The sequence below is a fragment of the Strigops habroptila genome, chromosome 11, assembly GCF_004027225.2.
Source record: "Strigops habroptila isolate Jane chromosome 11, bStrHab1.2.pri, whole genome shotgun sequence".
Taxonomy (NCBI): Eukaryota; Metazoa; Chordata; class Aves; order Psittaciformes; family Psittacidae; genus Strigops; species Strigops habroptila.
Window position 1 is genome coordinate 4,816,900 of NC_046360.1, and position 26,338 is coordinate 4,843,237.

At 39.8% G+C, this 26,338-nt stretch overlaps 1 protein-coding gene across 3 annotated transcripts in view; it reads left to right on the forward strand.

Annotated features, from left to right (window-relative positions):
* Positions 1-26,338, forward strand: part of TMEM132C (transmembrane protein 132C) — a 207,296-nt gene that overhangs the window by 18,415 nt on the left and 162,543 nt on the right. Inside the window, exon 1 of one of the 3 annotated variants that reach the window (XM_030500749.1) lies at positions 16,932-16,948. The exons of the other annotated variants lie outside the window; for them this stretch is intronic. The gene's annotated coding sequence lies outside the window, so the exon portion shown is untranslated. Of the gene's footprint in view, positions 1-16,931; positions 16,949-26,338 lie in introns of those variants that run through there. 3 annotated transcript variants of the gene reach the window in all.

Sequence of the window (26,338 nt, forward strand, 5' to 3'; positions counted from 1 at the left end):
TAAAACTGCTGTGTGAGAGCAGGTTTAAGAGATCTCGCTGTGCTTGGACACAAGCAGAAAAACACTGGGTACATCAACTGAAAACTGGCTGGCAGCCATAGCACATAGAATGGAGGGAATGTTTGCCTAAAAGACTAGATTGTGTCAGGCGTGACTAAGCAGGAATTTTAGCTAAAATGCGTTAGCAAATTGAATGCTTAGAGGAAAATGAGAACGTTCATGGTCTTATCTTTGTTCACTTGAGACTGGATTTGATTTTTTTAATATGAAAATCAATGGACGGGGTGAAAAGAAGTTCTGCAGAGTGTGTCCTGATTTTTCAGAATGCTGATATAGGTTACTGGTGAATATTTTGCTGTGGCTCTGTTTACATTCCTGCTAGAATAGACATGGCTGTTAATAGCCTTGTAGCTCATGGAGCACTGGGCTGTCAGTCAGGTAGTAAAATACTTTAATTACCCAGACCCCATGAGAGAAAGGGTGGGACTGGATAAAAGGAGTGCACTTCAAGCTTACTTTGTCTGTCAAAAGAATGATAAACCGTAAGTCCTGGCTATTATTATTTTTCCTTTCTCCATGAATGGCATTTCTTATGGAAAAAGGTATTCATGTGTATGTACCTTGCAGATTCTGCTCTTACATGAATCTTTAAGGATATGGGAATGGCCACTGCAAAGTGATAGCTTCATGGACTAAGTTATCCAGCAGGTCAGATAGTGTAGAGCTGACAGTGGAAGAGATTTCTTTCCCTTGGTGAAGGACCATTACATGCACTTATGACAGGAAGAGATCTGCAGCAGTTAAATTGTGCTCATGTTGAATAAATGAGAACCCCTGTTGCTATAAGGTTTCTGAAAAGCTGTCTCAATTAATAAATAGGTAGGGAACTTTGCTGAAATACATGACCCTGCCTGCTCGATCTTTCATTTGCTTTGTCTTTTATGGGCTGCTGTTACTTTGTTCATTACTTTTTTCATATGATCCTTATTGGATATGTATGCAAATTGATGAGCAAATCACCATATTCATGTTTCTGTTTTCTAGCTAGGCTTAGCATGTAAAACACTGCTGCTCTGGCAAGGTCCTGGGAACTTCTGCAATGTGGAAAAGAGGGCTGCTGGAGGCTCACAAATTAGTTAAATGGTAATTCTTCTACCACTTCATTTCCCCCATTCCTGGGAATATAGGGAAAAGAGGGATGAAGCAGATATGCTGTGGTTGGGGGGGGGAAGCTATTGGAGCTAGAAACCATTACTTGTCACTGAGCTACTGCACCAGTGTGGTCTAGAGTGAACAATTCCCATTGTATCGCTGGATGGAGCTGGGATAGAGCTGAAAACTTGCCTCTGTGCTAAGAATAGCACTGAACTAGTGTTTCAGGAGTTGGTGAAAAACAATGTTTGAAACTTTATGCGAAGCCTACATGTGGGACTTAACATTTCCAGAAAATGCTCATCTTGTTTTCTGAAGTCAGGAAATGCGTTGTAAGAATGTTGGTTATGCACAACTCATGTTACAGACCCAGAAAAGTCATCATTGAGATTAAGTTTACATCCAAGCTGCTTGCGCAGGACTGATATTGTATTAAGTTTTTGGGGGCAAAAAGGGGGACCAATAGCCTAAATTGGTGAGTTTAGTAAACTTCTTTTTTCTTGACATGTGACTTCTGGAGGATTCCTGTCTCCTGAAGGCTGTAGGAATGGGCATATGGAATGGACTGACAGTAATGGGCAACTGTCTTTTTGCTCATCTCCCTCCAGTTTTGCTTAAGCCTTCCATTTTTCAGTGATAATACTAAATGAAGTATGAGTTTGGACAGCAGCCAGGTGTCAGCACACGGCAGAAGGTTTTAATTCTGCTTTTAGAAACGAGATAAGTGGTGTGCCAATATAAGCTAATATAAGCACAACCTCCCTTCTCAGTTGGACAGCTTGAGAGTTAAGATGATCATGATACTGCCATGTTGTAGCATTTATGTTAGAGCTTGTTAAAGCTCTCATTATTGTAACTGTCTCTGTAACATGCTGTCTCAGTATTATAACATCTATTTGGTTATATACAATGACAGAGCAACTATATGGCATTAATTCCTTGTGAAACCTTGTCTCTTAATTACATACTTTTTTTTTTTTTCCCCAGTTGTCTTCATACTTTGACACTGCTCAGGATTCATAACTGCAGTTGTCCTTTCCCATTCCCTCCCTCCTAATTTCAACATTGAAAGCTGTGTTTCTGGGTAATCATCAGGTTATGCATTTAGCTGCTTCCACTCTGAGTTGGCTATTTTCTTCAGATGCATTGTAGCCACAAAGCGTGCTGTAGCTTGAGCCCAGGACAAGCTGGGCTTGTACTACTACACGCTGTAGTATGAGTTCTGATGATCAGTGAAGACACCTAGTTTCAGTGAAGAAATGCAAACCAGAATGCCTCTGAATGCACAAATGGACTGAAATAAGTGTTTTTAACATTAACTGTAGTAATGCTTTTTAGCCTTCTTTCCCATTCTCTACAGATTTTAACCCCTTCCACTCTTCATATCTGTGCTTGAATTGATGCGTAATCCTCCATAGAAGAGGGGAAAGGCTGCCTTGCTTTATGACTTCTAAATACATATTTTTTTTTTTTTTAGATGTGGAATTACTGTGAATTGGTTTAGAGAGAGATCAGTGAAAAGATCTTTCTCTTTGTGCGACTGCTTTTGTTATGGAACATGAGGATTTCTCCACTGCAATATGCCAATTGCAGATGACACATTTTTGGTATTGAGAAATTTTAGAATCTCTGTCTGGATTTGCTCAGTATAGTGATGTTTTGAATGGATAAAGAAAAGTTAGATCTCAAAGGTTCTGACTATTGCAGTGCTGGATGGGTGCATATAAAACCATGCTGCGTTTCTCACTGAGTTCATACAATACAGGACAAAGCTGTGACAGTACACTCGGAAGTGGTCTTGATGAGTCCTTTGCCAGGCTGCTGTTTGCCAACTGAATTTAGTACTCTCATTCCCCTGATCAACGAATAGATTTTCCTCAGATCCTCTCTTATTTTTTTATTTCCTTTCCAACTTTTTTTTTTTTTTCTGTGGAAGATGAAATCTGTCACGGGGGCTTAGATTTATTAGCTGCTGCCTGAGTCACTTTGTGTGATGTCAGGGCAGGAGAGGAACTGATCGTATCCTTAGAACTATCTTAACAGAAAGGCTTTAGAGTATTGTGTGGATTTTTAGGATGCTTGGTTGGTTTAAGTGATTTAGTGTGAAAGATTCAGAGAGACCAAATATTTAAGGCTTTATTCTGCCCTTACTTGTACCCATGCATATCTGGGTTTTCACATTAGGATGGAAAAGTAATTCTGGTCTCTCTTTTGCTCCCTCCCTTTTTCTCCTCTCCCCCCTTCAGATTGCACAGAGTTGGTATTCTCTCTTCCAGCAGTTGGAGAGCATCTAGGGAATACTGCCAGGTATATGGGGATGGAAGAAGGCAATGTGCAAGGGGGAGAAGTGTATCTAATCATTGTGCAGCACATCATTCCCTGTTCATCACCAGTGTTCTTATGGATATCCCTGAAGGAACAGATCCCTTCACTTCTAACAGCTCAGAATTGGAGCTTTGCTAATCCACTTTATCTTGCTAACCCCCTCTATTGGAAATCCTCTCCCCTCCTCCAGCTCCATTCTTTTCTCCTGGCAGAATCTACTTACTCCTCTTCTATATCCGTGTATGAGCTGCCACTTAAAACACTCCTGCTATTTTTCTGGGGGTACCTGCAATAATGGTGGTAACCTTATAACCTGAGGGAGCACCTTGACATGGGCAGTGATCCTTCCTATAGCTGAGCATGGCACAGCTTTGCATGGGGCAAGGAGATGAAGACCAGAGAAACAAACAGGGTAGTCTAATCCCATCTGCAGATACCTGCCACCAACTGAAGGTCAAAATCTACATGATAGGATTTTGGTAGCTGCTTACAGAAACTTATGTATAGTTGAGTAGCTTCTTTGTTTGCATGTGAGATATAGTAACAGTTGTGTGGGGATTAGATATTTTATCTTTATGTCTGCCTACGGCTGACTCAAACCAGGCTTCTACTCAGTTATGTCCAGTTCCTTCCAATTCTTTCCTAGGTGCCTGGCCTATGGCTCAAACTATGAGAAGACAGTTGGTGCGTTGTTTGTAAGGCCTCTGAAAATATAGCATTGCTACTTAGTTGAGTCATTTTCACTTGGTTGGGCTAGCTTGCCATCCCAGTGTGCCTAGTATAAAGTTATCGTGGTTCTTGGTGAAAGCATTGCAGCACTGTCTTTAAAAATGACTGCTCAATGCTTTTCCTCTCATGATTCTATTTGCCATCTGTGACAGTGTTGTAACTAGGAACTATTCAGTCAAGGTGAGAAGCTCACTCAGCCTGGGATTTACTCTTTACAGTCCCAGGTGTAATGCATTCATTAGTGAAGTCTGAATGCAGAGTGGGAAGGACTGACTTGGCCTACTCTGTTCCCTTGGAGTATTTCATTAGCGAGTGCTTTTCATGGTTACACGTGTAGCTAGGCTGAGGGTTTCGTCTATGCTAAATGGATTCTAGTTATTCCTTGACCTTCAACTCCTCTTTCAGAAGTTTATGCATCAAGGAGCATGCTTTGATGCAGTTCTAAGAAAAGTCTATATTCCTTGGTTTTCAGTACCTTTATGGTATGAAGGTATTAGGGTATCTAGGCAGCTTGCCAGTTTGACTAGACTGGATAACACAATTGTCATATCCTGTATGCCCCAGACAAGGTATCAGTCATTGTCAGTGAAGACTGTTTAATTGCTTTACAGATGTATTTTTCTTATTGGCTCTTCCACATGGTGACTCGAGAGGGTGAAGAGGTTGGGTGAATTGCTTCAGGCTAATTGAATTAGTAGTAGCCAAACAGTGCAGCTATTTGCCTTTTGCCTCTCAGCCAGCCCTTCCTGACAGGTGTTTTCATGCCATGTGAGGCAGGGCTTTTGTATTCTGCTGAGTTTGAAAGGGAGGCTGAGTATCCACCTCTGGCCAAACTGCCCAATACAGAAAGGCCTTAAAAGAGCACTTGTGGAATTGTTTAGAAGGGCTCTTTGGGCTATACTCAGTAGTGAGTGTAGAGATGCCTTCACTGAGAATCAACTATTCATATACCTTAAACTGTGGAACAGATGTATGGTGTGATATGACCAGACACATGATGCAGGATGTTGTCAGGGAGGTTTCTCTCAAATGCCACTTGCAAGAAAATTGGGCAAATAACTGTAGTCCTGAGGCAGGATATAATCTGAGCATCTAGTTTTCAATGTGCTTCGTTGTGACCTCTGTCCAGCCACAGCAAGTAAGCAAGGGCAGTGGTGTGCGGTGGATAAAGGACTGTGTTGGTTGTTGAAGATGTGCAAGGAGTTCTACCTCTGAAAAGCCTAGAGGATGTTTCTATAGTACCTTTGAAGGGCACAATATTTGCTGTGGTGATTCACTACTTCTGCCAATTTGTAGTTGAAAGGTGGGCTGTCTTCATTCAGATGGATTGCTGGTTCTGAAGAAAGCAAATTTTAGTGTGGTTTTTGTGTTTTGGGGTTTTTTTTTTTGTTTGATTTTTAAATCCTTTTTTTCTGAAGAGCATTGCATTTTCCCCAACTGTGCAGAAAGTGAATCTGATTGCTTTTAGTTGTTCCTTTGTGGAATTCATCTATGTTCCCTCACAGTAACTCAGGAAGTGACTTTTCCATTATACTTTTGTTAGTACAGATTGACGTATAAAGTCCCTCTTGATCTTTTATGAAACAGAGTCATGTTATTAAGGAGTAGGAGGGAAGAGGGAAAATCTCTCAAGACTTCTCCTTTCTCCTGCTCAACCATATATATTTTTTATCATTCTTGTGTAATAAAGTGTTTGCTACTGCTTAATAAAATCACTTGGAATATAGCACCAGGCTGGCAAATAGTAGAGCTGCAAAGCTGATAATGAATTTGTAGAGCTTTGGGGTTGATACTGAAAAGTAGTGAGCTTTGAGGGGGGTCTGACCTCAGGAACCCTGGATCAAAGAGGGTCAGAATTGCACTTGGGCCTGTGGGTGAGAGACTGGCACCAAGTGATGCTTTGGAGTAAGTTTTATTATAATTGGGCCATTCCCTTCCTGATACTTGAAAATAAAGTAAAACCTAAACTGAAAATTGACTGAGCATGCTTTAAGTGTTGCACTGAAGTAGGTAAATTTGCTATAGCAGTCTCTCCCTTGTGTAAGAGGATGAGGCTTCATTTGTCTCTACTATAGTCAAGATACATTATGTCAGAGAAACCAGTATATTAATTTAGCTGTTGGGCATTTTTTATACTAAAAATACATACTCAAACTGTATTCCTGACTTTTCCCTTTGTTCCTTCCTTTCCTGCAAAGAAAATTTGTGTGTCTATTCAAAATACGTATGTGTGTAAAAATACATGTAACAATCTTGGCGAACTGCTGCTATTTCTGACTTGAATTTGGCATGCACAAATTTGTGTATTGAAAGTTGGCAGGGATGTTACTTCAGGTTTGTTTGCTTGATGATGCACTGGTGTATAACCAGTAGGGATGAGAAATCGGAAGGTTGCTTTTGAACTTGATGACAGATTGCCAGGGGAACGAGGGCTATAAAGCCATTCATTTGGCTGTCCTCTGGGGAGAGTCAGCCATCCATCCAGCTGAGTCAGCTGTAGCTATGAGGCAGGAGAAACCTTCCAGCTAGCCAGCCATTTAGAAAATGTGCTAGCTGCTTCTGGGGATTCATTTAGTTAATCAGATTAGTTTAGCAAGTGTCAAGAAGAGAACTGACTAAGCTGCTAGATAAAGTAGCCCACGCAAAAGAGAAACAATTGGTGACAACAAATAAAATAACTAGTATTTTTCCTGAGTATGTAATTTCAAATTATAAACACTTAGCAGTGTGGTTACATCTTCATATTAATACCTGTCTGTTGATTGATTTGGAAGGGTTAAGACTTATATATTGGGTTTAAGTCCACTTCTTCCCGGCTCCTCCCATATTGCTTCCTTTCATATTGTTTTCTATACTGTTAATCATCCCTCCTTATTGCCTGCTTCTCCCCTTCTTTAAAGGCTTATGAGTGCAAAGTAACCTCCAGATACTTTCATGAGTGGATCATGGAAACACCTGTATTTGTATCCCTTACCTCTTTTTTTTTATCCCACTTTTGTTAGTGAGGATCCAGGCCAGCTCACAGTGCAGTCAATGAGGAGCAGGAGGTGGGTGAGAATTTCCAAGCTAAGGAGAGCGGCACTCAGAAATGGCCTCATGAGCTCACTGGAAACTGAATTACAAAAACTGGGCTCCTAGCTGCATCAAACGCAGGATCCATTTCTTTTCAGAAGGAAATGGGGAACAAGAGATGTAAACTATTGAGACACTGCCTCATTTATCTGTATCTTCGGTAAAACCTTGTGTGTAATTAAAATGCCAGGAGAGTTTAGCTGGAGGAAAAAATATGATCTCTCTGTTAATATTGAAGGAGTCCTTTGACTTATACCAATTGAGAATCTGATGTTATATAAAAGACTGTTAATAAGGAAGATCCTTAAAAGCTGGGTGTTTTTAATGCTTTTTTTTCTTTTTTTAGTGCAAGAAACCTTTTTTTCTCATTGCTGGTATTTAAATGTTGTCAGCAGCTATGAATAGTGGTTAAGAAAATGGACACTTTCATACAGCTTTGTTTTCTGCTCTTGGTGACTTGGGCCTGTTTTCAGTAAAAACTCTTCAAATGCATCCTAACTTGCTGACTGAGGTTGCAGTGTTCACTATACTGCATAACGTGTTTTATGAGAGCTTCAGTAGAAATCAATATAAAATACTGTACTCAGGAGTATTTTGAAAGTGTTTTATTAACATATTAATAAAGATATTAAAAGTATCTTTTTCCTCCCAAGACCTTTGGGTTTCTTTACTTTCAAACATTTACTTATTTTGCAACATCTTCATTACTTTCACTCTGTAGGAGGCTGATTGCAGGAACTCACATACTTTGTGTTTTGAGGAATTAGCCAGTAAGTAGCAACAACTTAAAATCTTCTTTGATTGATTACATGTAACTGTCTGAATTGTGACAATAATTTAATGTAACAGTCATTGCTTATGAGGTGCAAGTAATTCATCTTGCTAATAAAACACTGTTGCACACTTGCTAGGAGAAAATACTAAATTAATGTTGTTGTCTATTTTTTTATCTTCTGTTCAAATTTCTGCTGTAATATAAAAAAAAAAATCCAATCACATCTTTTCATGAAGATAACTTTGAAATCCTTTGCAGTGGAAAAAATCAAGACAAAGAACTGCCAAACAGAAGTTGTATTCTGTGAATGTAAATAGGTTCTGCACCATAATTAGTGATTTTTCTAGGGCTGGTCTGGAGGCCCTCTGTTTTCATGGGAAAATCCGTTTGATGTGTACCATCCCTAATTTCTGCAGTACTGAATAACCAGGCTCTAATTCTGTTGTAATGAACCATGTGTTAATGCTACAGCCTTCTGTCCAGCCAGAAGCCAAAACTCCATGTCTGACTTTGTAATGAATCTTGCAGTCGTCTTGTTGACTCCGTGGGTAGGCTTTTGTTCCAAATCTGTCCTCAAATATTGCTAGCTTTCATTGAAACATACAATGCATCCTACAGTTGTGCTTGGGTTTATGCAATTTGCTAACTTTCCTGGAAAGTGTGAATGCTTCATACCCTTGAGGGAAATTTGTTTATTTGTTTCCTTGTTGGTTTTGGAACAGTGGGATTTAAAACAGTTGAACTGACTGGAGCTGTTTATATTTTACAGTTTAGTTTTCTTTTTTGAGTTGTTTTTTTCAGCTACGAGTCAGACAGAGAACTAACACAGAGGTGAGGGTTTGCTGTGTATCTCTGGGCGGAAATGTTTATTCTTGCAGCCCCTGGTTTCTTGGCAGGTCATTTAATAATGAGCACTTATTTCTGTGTTCCGATTAGTGGTTTTTTTCCCCAGATTGATTTATTTTCTGCTACCAAGTTGGTTGATTTTTGTTGTTGTTGTTTGTTTTTATTTCATTTCAGTGCTAGTTTAAAACTTCCACTCAGAACATGCAGTTTTGCATGGGTACAGTTAGATCCAGGAAGATATTAACTGAGTTCAGAGAATGTTTGTTATTGTGAATGACTTATTCAGGTCCTAATCAAATGCACAGAGCCTAAGTAAATGGAATTCCTACTCCCCTACAGGAAAAACATGTGAGACCAATACTGTTGCACTTATATGCTGCAATGAGTCCTGCAGTGGCCTGAGCAATGTTCTTCAAGCACATTGCTTCAGTCAGCAAGTCTGCATACAAGTCATGCAGTTTGGAGTGGTGGCTATGTTGTAGTCCCACTGAGATGACCATCCTTTGTGGCTGGGAGAGACCTTGTATGTGCCTACATCCAAAATTTTGGGAATGTACTTTGTAGGTTACAAACTGATGCAAAGATCATTATCAGTTGTGTGGAAGTGGTGTTGGTGGCTCCCACATGGGTTAGATAAAGAATATGTGAGTGTAAGCTGATCTCCATGGTAAATACTGGTCTATGAGGTAGGTTTCGATGGAGTTTTGTTGGTTTTCAGGCATGTGTATAGCACCATTGGTTTACATATAGAGAGTCTAACCTAATTCAAGTGAGCACTTGTATTCTTTGTCTGCACAGCTTCTCCCCATTAGCATAGTTGTTACTCCTGAGAGTATGTGTTCATTCATTGCATCTCAGTGTGGCAGTCAAAGAATTAATTACTCTGAGAAGGGACAGGCCTCTTCTAAAGAGTTTCACAACTTCAGCTTTTAATGGATCTCTCTCCCCTGCTGAGGCTGCACTGCAGCTTGTCAAAGCATTCGCGGCGGCTCCACGGGTCAGTGGTTCCCAATGGAGAGACAGTGTTAGAGGAACCGTGACACTGGTTCCTAAGGCTGATTTACTTGGAGTTGGGGGTGAGTGAGGGAACAGGGAGAAGGGAAATTGTAAGCCCTTGAGTCATTGTTCACAGGAAACAGATTTGAAAATTCTCATTAAAAAAAAAAGTAGTACTTTATTTAAGCACATGTTACTTGCACACTCAAGTGCTATATCTCACTGCTTGCTCCTGAAACGGATTGCCTAAATGGCCTGCCTGCAATGCCGCTGCATGTTCGTTTCATTATCTAATGTCACTTATTGATTTTCATTAAAAACATGTCAGCATTGATTTTTCTAAAGCACCCTCGGAAATGCATCCTGACCCTTTTTTATGTTGAGTCCACTGCAGAGTCTCCCACTGAATCGGTCTAAAGCAGGATTATTTTCTGACTAAGAAATGTTGATTAAATATTTTGATGTATGAGTGGTTAAGACTGCTTTAAGAACAAAGCATGCCACGGGGAAATGAACTGAGACAAGGGAAAAGCTGAAAGGGAGGATGCTATAAAACAGACGCTTGTCTATTCATGCATTGTTATTTAAAGTTAGTGATGTAAATCAGCTGAGGATCTGGTCCTGTGTATCAGCATGAGTTCACACACCAGATTGTATTGACATGAAGCTGATAAGAGAAAGGAAATATTATTTTAACATGTAGTTAAATCTGAGTACAGACAAGGATTCTTTCTTCTCTTATTACCATGAATTTTCAGGGAGCCTGGCATATTTGTTCCTTAAGTCTTAAAATACTGACAATCACGCAACTTAAATTGATCAGCTGGTTTTGTCATATGCCTCTGTTCTTTTCCTGCTCTCCTCTTGTGGCTCATCATGCTTATTTTTCATAAATGAAAAATCACTTATTAGATATGTATGGTGATGTGCAATGATTATGAATGATGTTCTGTGGACCTGAGAATTCCAGCTCAGCTGCCAGTGATTGCAGGACACTAAACTTGCTGCTCCAAGACTTGTGCTTATATATTCCTGCATTAGTTAACACTGAGACTTCACAGAATTGACACACTGCTGAAGTTCAGTGACTGGAAAGTTCTGGTACTGCTGGATTGGCTATTGAATTTGAAGCTGAGGCCTAATTTAGGTAGCAGTGGGCTGCAGAAATTCAAATTCATGGCTGAAAACAGGAAAATGCTTTTAAAGCCAGTTTTATGTATATCTCTAAAGATGGACAAGCTGGTTTCCCAGCTTCTGTGCCATGGATTCTAGTGTCAGAGAAACAACACTGTATGTTCATTAGGTAACTATTAGCCTTGTTTTGCCTGGCTTGGGTCCCAAAGTTTATGAAGAGAAATTTAACATTCAATTTGTAGGGGAAAATGACTTTGAGGTGTATATCTACTATTGCGTCTCTTATAATTTGCAGTGCAAATTATTCACATGAGAATGGGTTACTTGAATGCAAGTAACATAGCCAAAACTGATGAGGTACAGTGGAGTGTGTTCCCAGCTGATGGGAACAACTCCTGTGTTGCTGGAATATAACCCTGGCTTCTGCTTAGTCAGCAAAGCGCTTCAAGTTGACTGATGCGCTTGCGGGTAGAAAAAATATCATTGGTAGAAAGGAGCACTCAGAAACTCAGTATGGATGAATCAACTTGGCGCATGGAAGTCTCCAACCCTTTGAGATTTTTGTCCTGTCCTATTTTTCCCTCGTTTTAGGAAGAGTGTATGGGGGAAAGTACAATTAGAGCCTCTTGGTGGAAGGGTATTTGCATGCTTTTGAAAAAATACTGCTGACCAGGTGTGATTTCTGTCATCTGCATTACAAAGCTGTAGAGCATAAAGCTCATGACTCTCCGTCTGGGGTGAGCATGATAGACAGTTGTACCATAGTGTCTGTTGCAGTAGTTCTTTGCCTTTTGATCACAGATACATATACCCTAAGGGGAAAACCTTTGAGTGCCTCTCCGTGTGCACCTCTGCATGGCTGTAAAACCTCTTTGCACTGAGAGCACGTGTGCCTCCTCTTTTCCCCCTATTCTCCGTGTGCACTCTATTTTTCTTTTTCCCCTCCTATTGCCTCGTCTTTCCTCAGTGTGTGTTCTTAAGCTGTCTGCCTTTTCTTCATTCCTCTTTTAATCTGCATTCATTATACTCATTGTACTTTTACTGCTATTAGTGCTTACTGCTCTATGGCAAAGTTAATTTTTAGGATAGACATCCTTTTGAATACTTGCTGGATTCCCCAAGGGTTTGTGAAAGCATCTGTTTAAGTGGGACCAGCTGATACACACAGTGCTGCTCAAAGCCCACTTATATCCTACACTTCTGGCAGGTATGTAGGTCTCTAAAGGCAGTGAGATTGCTATAGCTCCCTTGTATGATATAATAGCGAGCTTCTATGATAGCGCCAACTTCTTGCCTCTTCGTAGTACAGCCTCATGTAAACGTAGCTATTGTTACACAAAGCTGGGATAGAGGAACAGACGAGTGGTCCATCAAACATGATGTCCGAGCTCTGGAGGTGGCCTTTTTCAAATGTCTCTGAGGAATGCAGAAGTAACCCCCTAATGTGCCGAGCCGATTGTGCAGCTCTGTACGACTGGGCTGGAGGGAAGGGGCTGGATTTCTTCCTGACCCCCACCTGTCAGTCAGCTTAGCCCTTGAAGGATAAGCTGATCTTTGAAGTCAAGGCTTAAAATTGTTGAGACCGGAGACCATTTCTAATAGGTTACCGGGTTAGCAAGGAAAAACAATGGTACTGTGGATGGTATCAGCTCTGCTTTGATCAGATATTTTAGTGTTGTGCACACACACACACATATGAATTTAATAGTTACTACTTAATGCTTACTACTCTGTCCGTGTTACTAAATGAGAAGCAGAGGGTGTCTGTGATGCGGTCTCCTTGAGCAGGAGGAGCTACTAAAGGAGGAGCAGGAGACCTCTGAGAGTTTTGCCCAGCAGTGGTGACTAACGGAGCAGTTCTGTTTTACTGATGAAACAATGAAGGAGCAATGCATGAGCTCTGTCTTTCCCTATAACTTTGTGGATGCGTGTGTGTGTGTGTGTGTGTGTGTGTGTGTGTGTGTAAAATGCTGTGAGGCTGCCCCAGTTTGGAGACTTTAGGGCTTTTGAAATACAAGTAATAAAAGCAGAAATTGGCACAAACCTATCCAGGGCAATGCACTGAAAATACAACTTCTGAGGGGGAAACACCACCTTCTTCACCCTTCAAACAACCATACCATGAATTTTCCCCCTCTTTTGGTTTTAGTACTGTTGTAAAAAGCCCAGGCCTGCTTTAAAAACCTGAAACTTTCTCTTACAATGGCCAGGGCTGAGCTTTGAGACACTGCCACAACTCATTGTCTGTGGAAGAACCCTTGCTGAGAAGGCTGTGATTTATATCAGCCTGCCTGTCATGGGGTGAAAGGAATGCCCGGGTTTTCATTTTGATCAAATGTTAGGTTTGAAAACCACCCACTGCTGTAAACTCAGTTGGAGTGGAGAGATGAGATGGAGCACATTGCATGCTTTGTTGCTGAGATAGTGTTTTAAGGCTGAGTCTGTTTCCCATTGCTGAGTGCAGGGAGGAAAGATGTGGATTTAAAAAGGGAAAGCTAAACTGAGGTTTTTCTGGGTTTGTTTTGAGGGTTGGGTTTTTTTGTTCCCCAGTTTCCAGTGCAATAGAAAATGGGGTGAGGGCAGTTCAAGAATATATACTTTCTTCAGTAAAGACACTGAAGAAGGGCAAAATCTTTGGTGTAATTCATTTGTAACCTGTGTAGATGAATCTGTAGAGAAGATGGGGGTGAAAGCTGATGGACCTGCCCTATTGCTTAAAACTGGGGGTTGGGGTGGGGGTGACACCAAAACAATTTTGTCCTGTAATTGATTTCGTTTTCTTTCATCAGATGTTTTCAGTTCCCCCCATGGCCTCATTTTTTAGTTTTTGGTTCAGCAGCTTTCACATGGATTTTTCTTTCTGAAAGGGCAGATGCTGATACAGTTCTAGAACCATGATATTGTTTTCTATTTAAAATGCACAATAGTTTCTGTGGCTTTCTCTTCTCCTTACTCCATTGGCAGCAGCACACAGGACTTTCCCTGGTTTTGAGTTTCATCGCAAGTTTCCAACTTGGACTACCCGTAAGGTATAAAAGCATCTGATCTGAGTTTGTGGCTCTGAATTTAAATTACATTGTTTCTGATCTTTCTTAGGTTAGTTCTCTTTTGGGCTGAGTTTCATGATGCAGAATAACATTTTTACCTCATTAATACACTTGTGTTTACTTTGTCCTAAATGAGTACTTAAAAATTGGAATTGGAGATCCTAATTACAGAGTTCGGAGCAGTCCTTCCTAAGGTTATATTAGATAAAAACTGTCATATGGACTCACGTTAAGAACATGAGAAATTCTGTGCTCTTGAGCCTGTCTGTACACTCACGATCATGATCTTTAGATTATCTGTATGATGCCAGTGAGCAATTTTTATGAATAGAGGATCACTACTATGAGTAAGAAAAACTGTGTCTTACCTACCTCTGCTGGCGTTACATTTGTAAATGTAATGTAAAATTAGAAGATGTAGATAACTCCCCTGCTCTGCCACCACAAGCTGTGTAACCTTGGGCAAATCATGCCTGTGTTCACCTGATACGAGAAGGGATAATACAGCCTCATAGGGGTGCTTTGAAACTAATCACGTTCAAGATTAAAATATAATGGTGACAGTAGCAAAAAAATATCCAGTGCACTTCAACCAGTCTATTTGATCAGTCCTTCAGGTCAGAGCAGATTTAAAGGCCATCTGTGGTATGACTCCATTGACTTATATAAACCAGGATCAAACGTGATTCATGTATTTGTGTGGTCTGACCCCTTTGAATTCTCTGGTCAAGTTGTGTTAGGAAGGGAGACAAGCACAGAAGTTTGCTATGATTTTTATGTCTGTCTTGAAAACAAAACCCTGTCAACAGCTAACCAGAAGACTCTTGTTTTGCAGTTTTGATCACAGTTTCGGGGACATGAATAGCAAGCTGAAATGTGTGTTTCAAATTACAACGTACAACACCTCTGAACGTTTGTAAGGCAGTTAATGTGGGTGTTGTAAATGATTCCTCCTCTAACTTTCCTCCAAAATAATATACTTTAATAACAGAGCTGCTGAACTAGAACTCTAGTTATTATTTTACAAATACATTTTTAAATCCTTGGTTTTCCATCTTTTTCTTTTTAAGCATACATTCTACCTTTATTGGTTTTTGCATTTCCAGGCATCAGAGGGGAGTTATCCTGTAGCCACATAATTCTGGTCCCAGCTGGGAATGACCAAAAGGACTGACTGATTACAGGACCTAACAGTGCTCGGTAAAGGTGGTTTGCAAATGTAGAAAGAAATCCAAGATCTTTTTCACCAGGGCATCAAAATCTGAGTTTTTGAACATCACGTTACTACTAATTCCCAGCTGGAATGTGTTAAGTGCAGCCATTATTGTAAGAAATGGCAAACATCAGGTAACGCTGCACTGTGGAGCTAGAAATGATTCTCGGGCTTCTCTTGCAGCTCTCATTCTTGAAATCTACATCCTGTGTTTTTCCTCATAAGGTTCAGGTCTGGATTTTTTGCTTTTTGGCATTAACTTTGTGCTTGTTCTGTTTAACACATGACTTACTCGTGGGCAGAGTACTAAATGCCAGTGCTTTAGGGGTGGTTTTGAGTGGTTTTGTCAGAGATGTGCTTTTAAGGTAACAGTTTGCTTTATTATTATTTTGATGGTGTGCCTGTGCTGTTGGCATCAAAGCAAAGGGTTGAGCTCTGACAGGTATTCACATTATCTATCTGAAACTGTATGGCAGATAAGGATTTTATAGTTTGAATTTATAGCCTCTTAATTTAACAGCCATTCAGAAAACACTACAAGGCTTTGATCAGTGGAAATTCTCTTGTTTGTAAGAGCAAAGGCTTCATAAGTATGGGCTGAAGGGTGTTTCTAGGTAGGAATGCTGTTAGAACTGTCTCCCCAGTTCCTGTAATAAAAGTTCACCCAGTGCATCTTAGTGTACCATCAGTAAGATCCCATTTGATAAATTATCAAATGAAAAATACAGTCTAAGTTCATTTACAATACTCCTTATTAAGTAAAATGAATTGGAAACTTAGCTTTTCTGCATTTTATTAGGTATTCAATTGCTGCATTTATCACTTAGATCAATCATCTTCCTGTATAATCTCATTTCATTTGTGGGCTTTCTAAAAGAGGTGTGGAACTATATTCACAGCAGAAACTGAAAAAAGAAAAGCCACTTTTGAATCGATGTGATAGAATAGTTACAAACTTCAGACTGGATAGTTGCTTTCTATTAGTGTACCTACATATATATCTGATTCCTTGATACTAGGTTAAAATGTTAATAACTATAGCAGGATAAGTGGGTACTTAGAGTCATAGAAAAGAAAGAACGTCTGAACTTAGTACTATAATCTGTGATTAAATAGTTGTAAGTTAGGGAGTTCTTTGAACCAGTCCTATTGGGCCCTGTAAGTGTTGGGTCCTCAGTATTTCATGGAAATACTTAAACCACAGCCCTCTGACGAAGGGAGATCTGAAAATAGCTGGAGGGGTCAGCTCTGATCTCTCTTGTGAGACTGGAATTTGTTGAGGAGAGTTATCTGTGCTCTTCCCTCCCACACCTAAGTTTTGTTGCATTTGTTGTATATATTTTACAGAGCAGAAAAGAAGTGCTTCTGAAAGCTGTCTTAAAAATGCAGACTCTGAAGAGATTGGGGGAAAAGGGCAAATTCTTCTTAATTCCCATTTGTACAAATAATCCACAGATTAAGGATTTCAGAGCAGAAAGAGGAGCTGAAGTCTGAAATGCCTGGCCCTCGTGTGCGATTCATACAGAGCAGCTGAACAAAGTGCTTCATTTCAAAAAGCCACTGCACAGCTTCCTTCTCTGTTCTCAGGGAGATGATGAAGAAGAAGAAAGACGATGACTTTGCAGCTGATTAATCACTGGGAAACAGTAATCACTACTGGTATGTTTTGGGTCATTATTCAAGGACTTTGAGAGAGAAATAAACTGGAGATCTACAACAGTAGCTTTCTCCAATTATTTTTCTGTTCTCAGCCCTACTTCATGTATTGAGCAAACCATTTCTCCTCTTCCAATTTATAGTCAATGATCTCTGGGGCACCAATTCAAAACATCCTGCAGAGTTTATTCTAGAAGCTGACTTGATGAGAGCACATTTATGTCTTTAAAAGAGGCTATTTATTATGGAATTAATTCAGACGCTAAAATCATAGCTAAGGTTTTATAGCATACTTAAATGTATATATCTGCTTGAAAAATATTTTAAAATAGATCTTTATCATGTGTAAATTGGCACAGCGACTCCAGAGCTGACAGAAATGGAGCTGATTTATACCTGCTGAAGTTTGGACCCCTTTGATTTTTCTTTTCTCTTCCATGTGTATAATGCACAGAGAAAGAAGGCAACCCTCTCTAATCTGTAGAGAATTTAGACACTAATCAAGCACTAAAGAGGCACCATGCCGAGGCTGAGAGCTAAAATCCTACGGATGAAATCAAGTAATTGCTTTATCTCTTTCTTTTCAGACATCTAGAGAGATGCTTAAAGGCAAAACTAAAAGTAAATGAATGAATCTAGCCAAGTGGGTTTAGCTGCGGATGAATGTATTAAACTTCCACTGAAAGTGGCAGCGAATAGGTGACACTCAATGCAGCTTACAAAGGCTAATGCCAACAGTCAGGCATCTGTGTGTTTCTCTCTGACTTGGTATATCCTGTAAGCACCCAAATCAAGGGAAAAGGTGCTTAATACGGAAAGAAAGGAGGTTTTTGTTTTGTTTTAAAGGCCCACATAATCCAGAAACCACCATCAGCATGAAGTCAGTTAACTATCTTCATGTCTATAATTTCTCTGAAATGCCTGTCTTTGCCCAAACCCTGAACAACTGCAGCAGTGATTTAATGATTTTATTTTTTTTCTGTGGGTATAATTAGTGAGAGACTCTCACTCAGAAAGGAGCAAGTGAAAAGGTCTAGGGGACGGAGAGCAGGGGAGAGTTGGGCACTTCTTGTAAATGGTCACAACATGACCATTTTACAATTGCATTCTGTTGCAGCTGGTTCTTCCTACTTTGCTGCTGATTGGGGTCTGATTGTTGGTACTGGAGGGATGATTTTTTTCCTTAGCTTTTTCTCATGGATGGTTTTACGCTTCTCATCTAGATTAGGAACAAAACATGCAATTTTTTACCAGACTTGGGTAACCAAGCTGTTCCCAAGAAAAAGGTTTCAGGCTTGGATTTTAGGTCTGGGTAAAGAATTTACAGTATTTCTGAGCTCTTTTTGTCTAAACTGGTAAATGAATAGTGAGTGATACGGCAAAATCAAGTAAGGTTAGAAATAACAGACTTCCTGGATGTCAGTTGCTTGTTCTGTATATGGAATCATTGACATCAACTTTCAACTGCCAGATAGGAAGGTCACACTACAGACTGGATTTTGCTTCAATCCCAGAGACCACATTTTCAAAAGAGCTCAGCCCTCAGGTAAATGTGGGGAGAAATGACCATCTTTCTAGAGCCCTTCAAGTTGAGTTTCAGAATTAGTGCCTCTGGGTCCTGGCTGCTACTAGACTCCAAGTGTAGTAATACAAGTTAATGCCTGCAAGATTGCACCCTAGATGTGTTGCAACTTTAATTTTGGTCCCTGAGAAGGGCAATTAGCTCACACAGACCTAATGACAGCTCATTTGCACTTTAATTAGCCAGGGATGCCATCATATTTAGCGCAGGAGCCATACTAAAATGCCACTCACATTTCACTTTAAGCGTTCTGTGTCAAAGACACCATCACCCAGGAATGAAATGCTGCTATTAAATTTCATAAACAAGCATTTGAAATAAAGAGTTGTCACAGAAGCAGACTTAAGCAGCATTTTAATGTAGTAGCAGAGGCATTGTTGTGCAAGGGACAGCATTACAAAACTCTCCTCCAGACAGAAAGAAAGGTCATCAGATCTTGTTCATACCCACCTGAGTGGCCAGGTATGCATGATTTCTCTTCCTTCTGCAATGATTTTGATACCTTGGAGCAAGCTAATGAGTTCTAAGAGGAGCTGGCAACGCCATCTAGAGTTGAGGCTGCCTGGCATTTCTTATTATTAGGCCTTTTTTCTCTATAAATACATCAGAGTTGGAAATGAAATTTTCTGTACCAGTTTCAGTTTGTCTCTGGGACGAATTTTACATTTGGAAGAGTGAAAACTATTCAGTTTGAGGAAGAAATTGGAGGAAAACTGTTTAATCTGATAGCCTTTTATAAATATATTTTCATTGAGACTCTTCAAAACCTTCATGCTCTGAGGAGAAAGGACTTTAAAAGTGGTGGGAAGGTTCATTTTCGTGCCATTTTATGCATTAGAAATCTGCAGAGAGACTGGCTTTTCCTATTTGAATCTGGTGTAATACAAATAATAAGAAATAAGCAGTAAAATGAATGATGTGTTATGCTCTTTTCCTTCTAATCACTATATCATCCTTGAGTTCAAAGGTATTACTTTCTACCCTCAGGATATTTCTTTTCTGCAGATCTCCTGAGCGTGTCTTACTGAAGCAAGAGGCTATTGTGTTTTCTGGGATCACTTAAAAATTTCCAGGCAAACACTTTGCCATTAAAATAAATAAATCAAAAAAAAGTCATTAATGATGGGAGGGAACTGTCAGCACAAGCAGTGAATACACTGGGACAGTCTGCACCTCCTGCTGCACTTCAGAGACTTTGGTTCATTTCCAATAACACTGAAGTCTTAACCACTGCAATTACCACTGAACCTTCAGATTCCTAGCAACTAGCAAATGAACAGAGAAAGCAGTTATCTGAGTAACTAGGGAATTTAACACCAGAACAGCCTTCTTTTACACTGGCACATTAATGTTCAGTGATTACATACCCAGAAGACGGAATTTAGCTAAGTTTCTGGTGAGGGCAAGAACTAGAGCAGCAATAATCTCATATCTTTAAAGAAAGAAATAGGGAAATTGTGTAAATAATTGGGATGGGATTTAGTTTTTCAATCTGCCTGTTAACCTCTAGATAGTCCTAAACCATAGGGAAGTTTTCTTGTGATACATCTAAAATGAATGAAGTTCTTCTGATATGTATGAATATAATTGTCCTTCACATAACAGAAAACCTGATCAAAACAGTATTTTTCTTCCTGATGTGTCTGATGTCTTGTGCAATTGCTGTGACAGTGCTTCCATCCTGTGCTTCTAATAGATTTTGGTCTTGTTGCTGCCATGGGTTGGGCAAGTTTTCATCTGTTCCCCAGTTTCACCACCTGTAAAACTGTGGAAACTAACTTCTGCTGGGGAGGGAAGCAATCCTGAAGTTATAACAGGTATTTGCATCAGGTCTGCAGTTCTTAAGTATAGCTGATGTATCTAATAGTACAATGCAAATGACTGAAATTTAAACAGCGTGATTAACAGCACTTGTAAATAAATACCAATGCGTTTATGTCAACATGATATGTCACAGTGGCCATGTGTAGAGCTTGGACAGATGATGTAAATAATGAAAACCCAGAAAAAAGAAAAGCATGTATTATTTCCTGTTCTAGAATGAATCTGCATTTTTTTTTTTTTGCTATGTATATTAAGTCTGAGAGTGATTCTGGAAAGCAGTTCATGTTGTTCTCTCCATCTAGCAGAAGTGAAAAAACCACTGATTTAGTTTTAATATGTTGGAGTACTATGTAGGGTTTTAACTTTGGTGTCAGTCTAGCAGTTAAATCTTTTTAGTACATAGTGGGAAGGTTCTACTGTCATTTACTTTTCAGATGCTTAAGTAAGGAAATACTTAATGCTTATTTCTCAGAAATTCTTTGGTAGATGTACAGTAACAGAAACATATTCTTCATTTAAAGTCTTATTCAACCTCACAAACACATTGAAAAAGGAGGCACGCTGCGAGTTCATTCTCTCTGCTTATGGGGCTGGGTTTCAGTTTTCTTGAAGCAATTGTCTTTTTGCTTCTTAAACTCTTCTCCTTTGCTATTGTCACATCTGGTAAGGTCTGACACACCTGGTAATCCCTCTCCTATCTGTAGTCACAAGAACCTAGGCAAATCTAAACCTACTGTGGAAACATGCTGGTTTAATCATGATTTTGATCAACTGTTTTGCTTTGTTCCCCCAAGTGTTTCAGGATGCTTTCACAGTAGAAAGGGGATGCAAGGGAATTCTGGGAGATGGGAATGAGGATTTATATGTAAAATGTGGGATTTAAGGGGATTTAGAAAGAAAAATTAACTGGGCGAAATGTTTAGATCTGATAGTTTCCTGCTGAGAATGCATATTTTTTCAATTGGAAAGGCTGTTCTAAAGGACTGAAGAAGTGCTGTGTGTGTGTCTGCTCTCTTTCCTGCAGCATGCTGAAAGCATGAATGAAGCTATGACTAAGATGGGTATTATCTCATGTCAGCAGGAAACTTGTTGTTTGCTACATGTCAGTCATGGAAAGAGTTTCTGACCATGGGACTGTGCTCATCTTTTAGTGATTTGTTTCAATTGGCAGCATTTCTAATGAGAACTGTAGAAGTTTAAAAAGCCAAAGGAACACTTATCTTTAGTTCCTGAGGGTTTTTTTGTGAGGTTTCTTATGGTTCAGTAGAAGCTCTTTGAATTGGTGGTAGTGTTGAGGCTGGAAGGAAATTAATGGAAAATGTAGAGCAGAAGGAGATTTAACAGGACCAAGTTGTTTGTTGGCGATTATTTGCCAGTTAAGTATGTTCAGGAAGTTCCCTACTTGACTATATCAGATGGATTCCTGCCAACTTACAATGCTAATATTCCATCAAGGGGGCTTATTTATGCTGTTGTATTAGTAACATTTAAAACTCTATCAGAAAACCATTTATTTATTTGAATAGTGCCGCTAATGTTTCATAAATCTTTTGCGACTGTGGTTTGTTGCTGCTTAAGCAACAAGTACATCAAGTACATCAGCTTGAAGGAAAATTGGGAGAGTTGTTTTCCTTGAAGGAAATGAAGCTAAACCTTAGAAAATGTTCCTAGCCCACATCAGATTCAGATGCTGGTTTATGTAATAGCTAAGAGCTGATCCTGTAACTGCAGCTATGGAACAGAGAGATTTGCCAGAAAATAATCAGTAGGTGTATTCCTGTCATTCCAAGCACACACATTGTCTGATACAGCACCGACAGGAACCAGGATTCTTTCTGCGCTCTAGATGAATGGAATGACCGAGGAGGAAGAGTCATCTGCGCTGTGCACGGATGAGGTTGGTAGAAGTTTTCAGGAAATACAGCTCCAGTTTGTCTATAAGTACTGGAAGTTTGGAGGTAGCTCTGACAATGGCCATTAATCTTCTAGAAATCAGTAACATACTTACTCAATTTGGACTTGCTGAGTAAGATTCATGTGTTTAAGACTTGCATGTAGGTTATTCATTACATTTCCAACCCTGGAAAAAGAATATAGTATTGGAAATAAGTTGATTAATGTTTATTTTCTCACACTTTCTGCTTAGCTACAGTCAAGACTTGTTCGTTTTCCTTTTGACTTGTTTGATTCAGAGGTATGGAAGTGGACCGATCAACTTATTTTGCCATGTGGCCTGCTGGAGAGGCAACCTTGGTGTTGCAGGGAAGTTGCTGATTGAGTTACTCAAAGGGCTTCTCTGCTGGCTGATAGCCAGCGCAGGACAGATTCTTGGCTGCAAAACCAGCTGTCTGTTTGCCATTTCAGTGTCAGAAGTGAATGTGCAGTGGGAAGGTCTAAGATAGACTGAGGAGATAACGGTAACAGGACAGCCGTGAGTCAGCACCTCGTTTGCTGTATTTGGCTTTGGGGTTAGGGCAGTTAGTTTTGATAATGATGTTTGGTAGCTTGTTCAGCAAAAAGCAGCATTTATAGCTTTCAAACTGAAAACACCATATATACTAATGAAAAGTAGTATTGATGCCTCTAAAACCTTTAAATGTAAGATAAGGCTGGTGTGGCAATTTGGAATGCTGAGCAGTAAACACCTTGCTTAAGTTTGCTTCTACTTAAAATTGAATCTTGGCAGATTTACATCCACATTCCCTGCAGTACCAATCTTTGTTCAGCCATTGCTGTGTGGGGTTTGGTTGTTGGTTTTTGGGTTTTGGGGTTTTTTTTTTTCATTAATTTGAAAGCATTTAGGGAAGGAAAAGAGCCAGTGTTTTTCTAATTGGGTAATCTAAAGTGGAATTGCTAAATCCATATGTAGGCACCAGACTGTAATTTGTTCCCTAATGGATCTAATTTTGCTGAGACTTGAGGGACCTTCGCATCTCTGAAACCAGGTTGCCTGAGCATCTATTTAAGACAAAATAGAGGCTAGCCCTATTCTTAGGTGTAGGTGCCTACCATGGGGCGCATGAGTTGCATTTGCATAGTGATCTTGGGGAAATAGTTTAAAATGCTGCTGGAATACAGATTATTTTTTATGAGAAGGTGTCACTTGTATTAGAAGAGTTTTGTTTTTATCTTGCCTAGATTTTCACAGGTCAGTCCCACATAGCAAGAATGTCAGGAGTAAGTACATCGGCTTATCTGGATTAGTATCATACCTGTATTCTTAACAGGAGTAAGACTTTCTTTAACTACTATAAAACATTATTGAAAATGAAATTACTCAACTGTTTGTAATGAGGCTGGTATTGAATATCTAACAAATTTTAGTGTCTCTTCTTCACATCCTTATTAATGTTGGCATCCCTCGTCATGTTGAACAATATGAATGAATTAAAGTTTTATGAAAACGTTTAAATATACATTTTGTCTTCGAGTTCACCATAATATACTGATACACATTAATATCTTGGAGTTTATAATTTTAATAACACCACCTTCCATTACATAATCGCCCTCTCAAAGGTCCCACACCATTTTCTGAGAACTAGTTGAGGCCCCAGGCTTTTATTTCTGTAAAAGAACTCTTGGGGTCTCCATGTACCTAGAAATCAGTGGCCTATGGTAGCGCAGTTCTAGGAGAATTTGGTGCCTCTCTTGTGGGATTACCTTAACATTATTGTGGATATCAAAACTTTCATCTGAATTCAGAGTTTACCATCTTAACATAATTACAAGTGAATACTTGTGTAGTTTATTCTTGACTGCTTGATCCAAAGCATTCTGTTTTTCTGATCACCATTGCTTCCACAAAGTGTCACTTAGCTTTGGATAACTGTGGGTTTCTCAACTATGGTTTTGGAAAAGATGGTGCATTTTACATAGTTAAAATCTATTTCTCGCTCCTTTGCGTTTGGAACATCTTTGGTCCCATAAGAATATTTTGTATTAGTTCTCCTCTAGTTATCAGTGTGAAAACTTTCAGAGGGGCAGAAGTGACAAAAACCTCTTGCAACAGCAGGTCATTGGCAGCTACCTAGTTCATTTTTGCCTACTGCAGTGCTATGAGAGGTTGAATCAGCAAGACAAGACCCTATGTGGAATATATTTACTCTTTACCTGTTCTGCTGTGGATTAAACGGGAACAGATTTTTGGCTCTGAGCATCTGTGCATAGATTCAGTCTGAGCAGGAGGCTAGTTACAAGATGAGATCAGCTCCAAAAAATAATACTAACCATAGCTAATTTTAAAAAGGGAATATAAATTGCTACCTTTTGAGCAGCCAAAGAAAATTAGGGGCTAGTGTAGGCTCTGAGATTTTGCCAGATTTTCTATTGATTCATGTGAAGGCTAGCTTTCTTGAAAGATTGTTTCAAAACAGGTAATAGCTCTGTGTGTTAAGAAGAGATACGTACCTTAACCAAAGATGACTCCAGGTACAGAATGCTGTGTAACAGCATTAGTGTAATCCACATTACTAATACTCCCTTTCTGACCTGAGGAGACTTTTCTGACCTTTCTTGCTCTCTGTGTCTCCAATTACACTTTCTGATGTGGGCACTGATTGTGCGCTGGCGTCTGTGCTCAGATGGTATGGACACAGTTATCAACCTAATGCAACTTTTGGTTACTGCCTGGCTGGACTGGATTTGAACCAGGCATCTGGAGGAAAGAAAATCTCTTTTGTTTTGCCAGATCTTCTGAACATGAGGCTGGCTGGTGAGGAATGGGGGCTAGAGAACAAAAGTAAAGAATACCAACTGTGTAAGGAAAAAGAGACAACTCATAACAAATAGTAGCAGGTCATTAAGGATAGTGCTTACTATGCAAGAGAATCATCTTCCATGCTTGATGAGAGACATCTCTCACCATGAGAGACTCCCTATAATGCTTTCCCGAAGTGCGGTGTGTACATTGCTGGTGGTTTGCAGGCCACTTCAAAGTGAAACTCTGAACCTAGGTCTCTGAACCCATGCAAGCGTGTAGATCTAAAATATACACCATTCCTTTTCGAAATTGGCTGCACAGAGTTCCCACAGTTCTCTTTACTGCAGGGGGGAGTCCATATAGAGGAGCTGATTTCAAGAAACCCAGCTTTCTTTGCAGTAGACTTTGTGTGACATTAGGCAAGTTATTTACTCCGTTTGCATCATGATTCCTTTGCTGTAAAATAAGGAGAATGGCACATCTCTGCTTCTTACAAGCTCTCAGTGATTAGAACTTTAAGATACTGTGGCAGAGGGAAGGGATGCCTGATTATTTCAGACAGGGACTACCATAGCATTTCATGGTGTTTATCCCAAGTCAGGACTAGCGTGCACAGGCAGGGAACATGGGAGCAAATCTGCAGAGTGCCTCTGCTGTGGCTGGTTCTAATTAGTCATTTTTATGAGCTCCAGAGTCAGACAAAACTGAGGAGCCCTCCCCTTGTGTAGTTTCCTGTTTGCTGGGTGCATGTAAAAGAGATCTGGCCCTGATGTATGTTAATAATGAGCTGATAATGTAAGCCAGCTGAGAGATGTGGAGTTAGTCTGGTATGCTGCCAAGTGGGAGGTGAAAGTTCAGGAACTGACTCATGTTGCCAAGACCTGGTCCTGTGGAGAAGGTCTGCTCATTAATAGATTGAGTTTCTCATTAGGGCTACACAGCATATGCTTACAGCTTTTGGGTTTCAAGCTGAAACCCAATACCAGTAAAAGCCTGCTGAACAGAGCGGCAGATTTACTGGTAAATAAAGGATTAAAGGAACACTTGGCAGGGTTGTTGGACTGGAAACTTGACTGGCCTTTGAAGATTTCTCCATATTGTAGGTCCTCCCTTTAAATTTATACCAAGAAGAAACTTGTTCTGCTCTTTACCATGCAGCCCACAGGGCAGGAGTTTTACATAGTCTGCTCTGTATCCATCAGGGCTATAAGATGTTTATATCTGTCTTTTAAACGAAATGCATGATATTGCCTGTAAACTAAAACATCACAAATAAGTTGTCAGC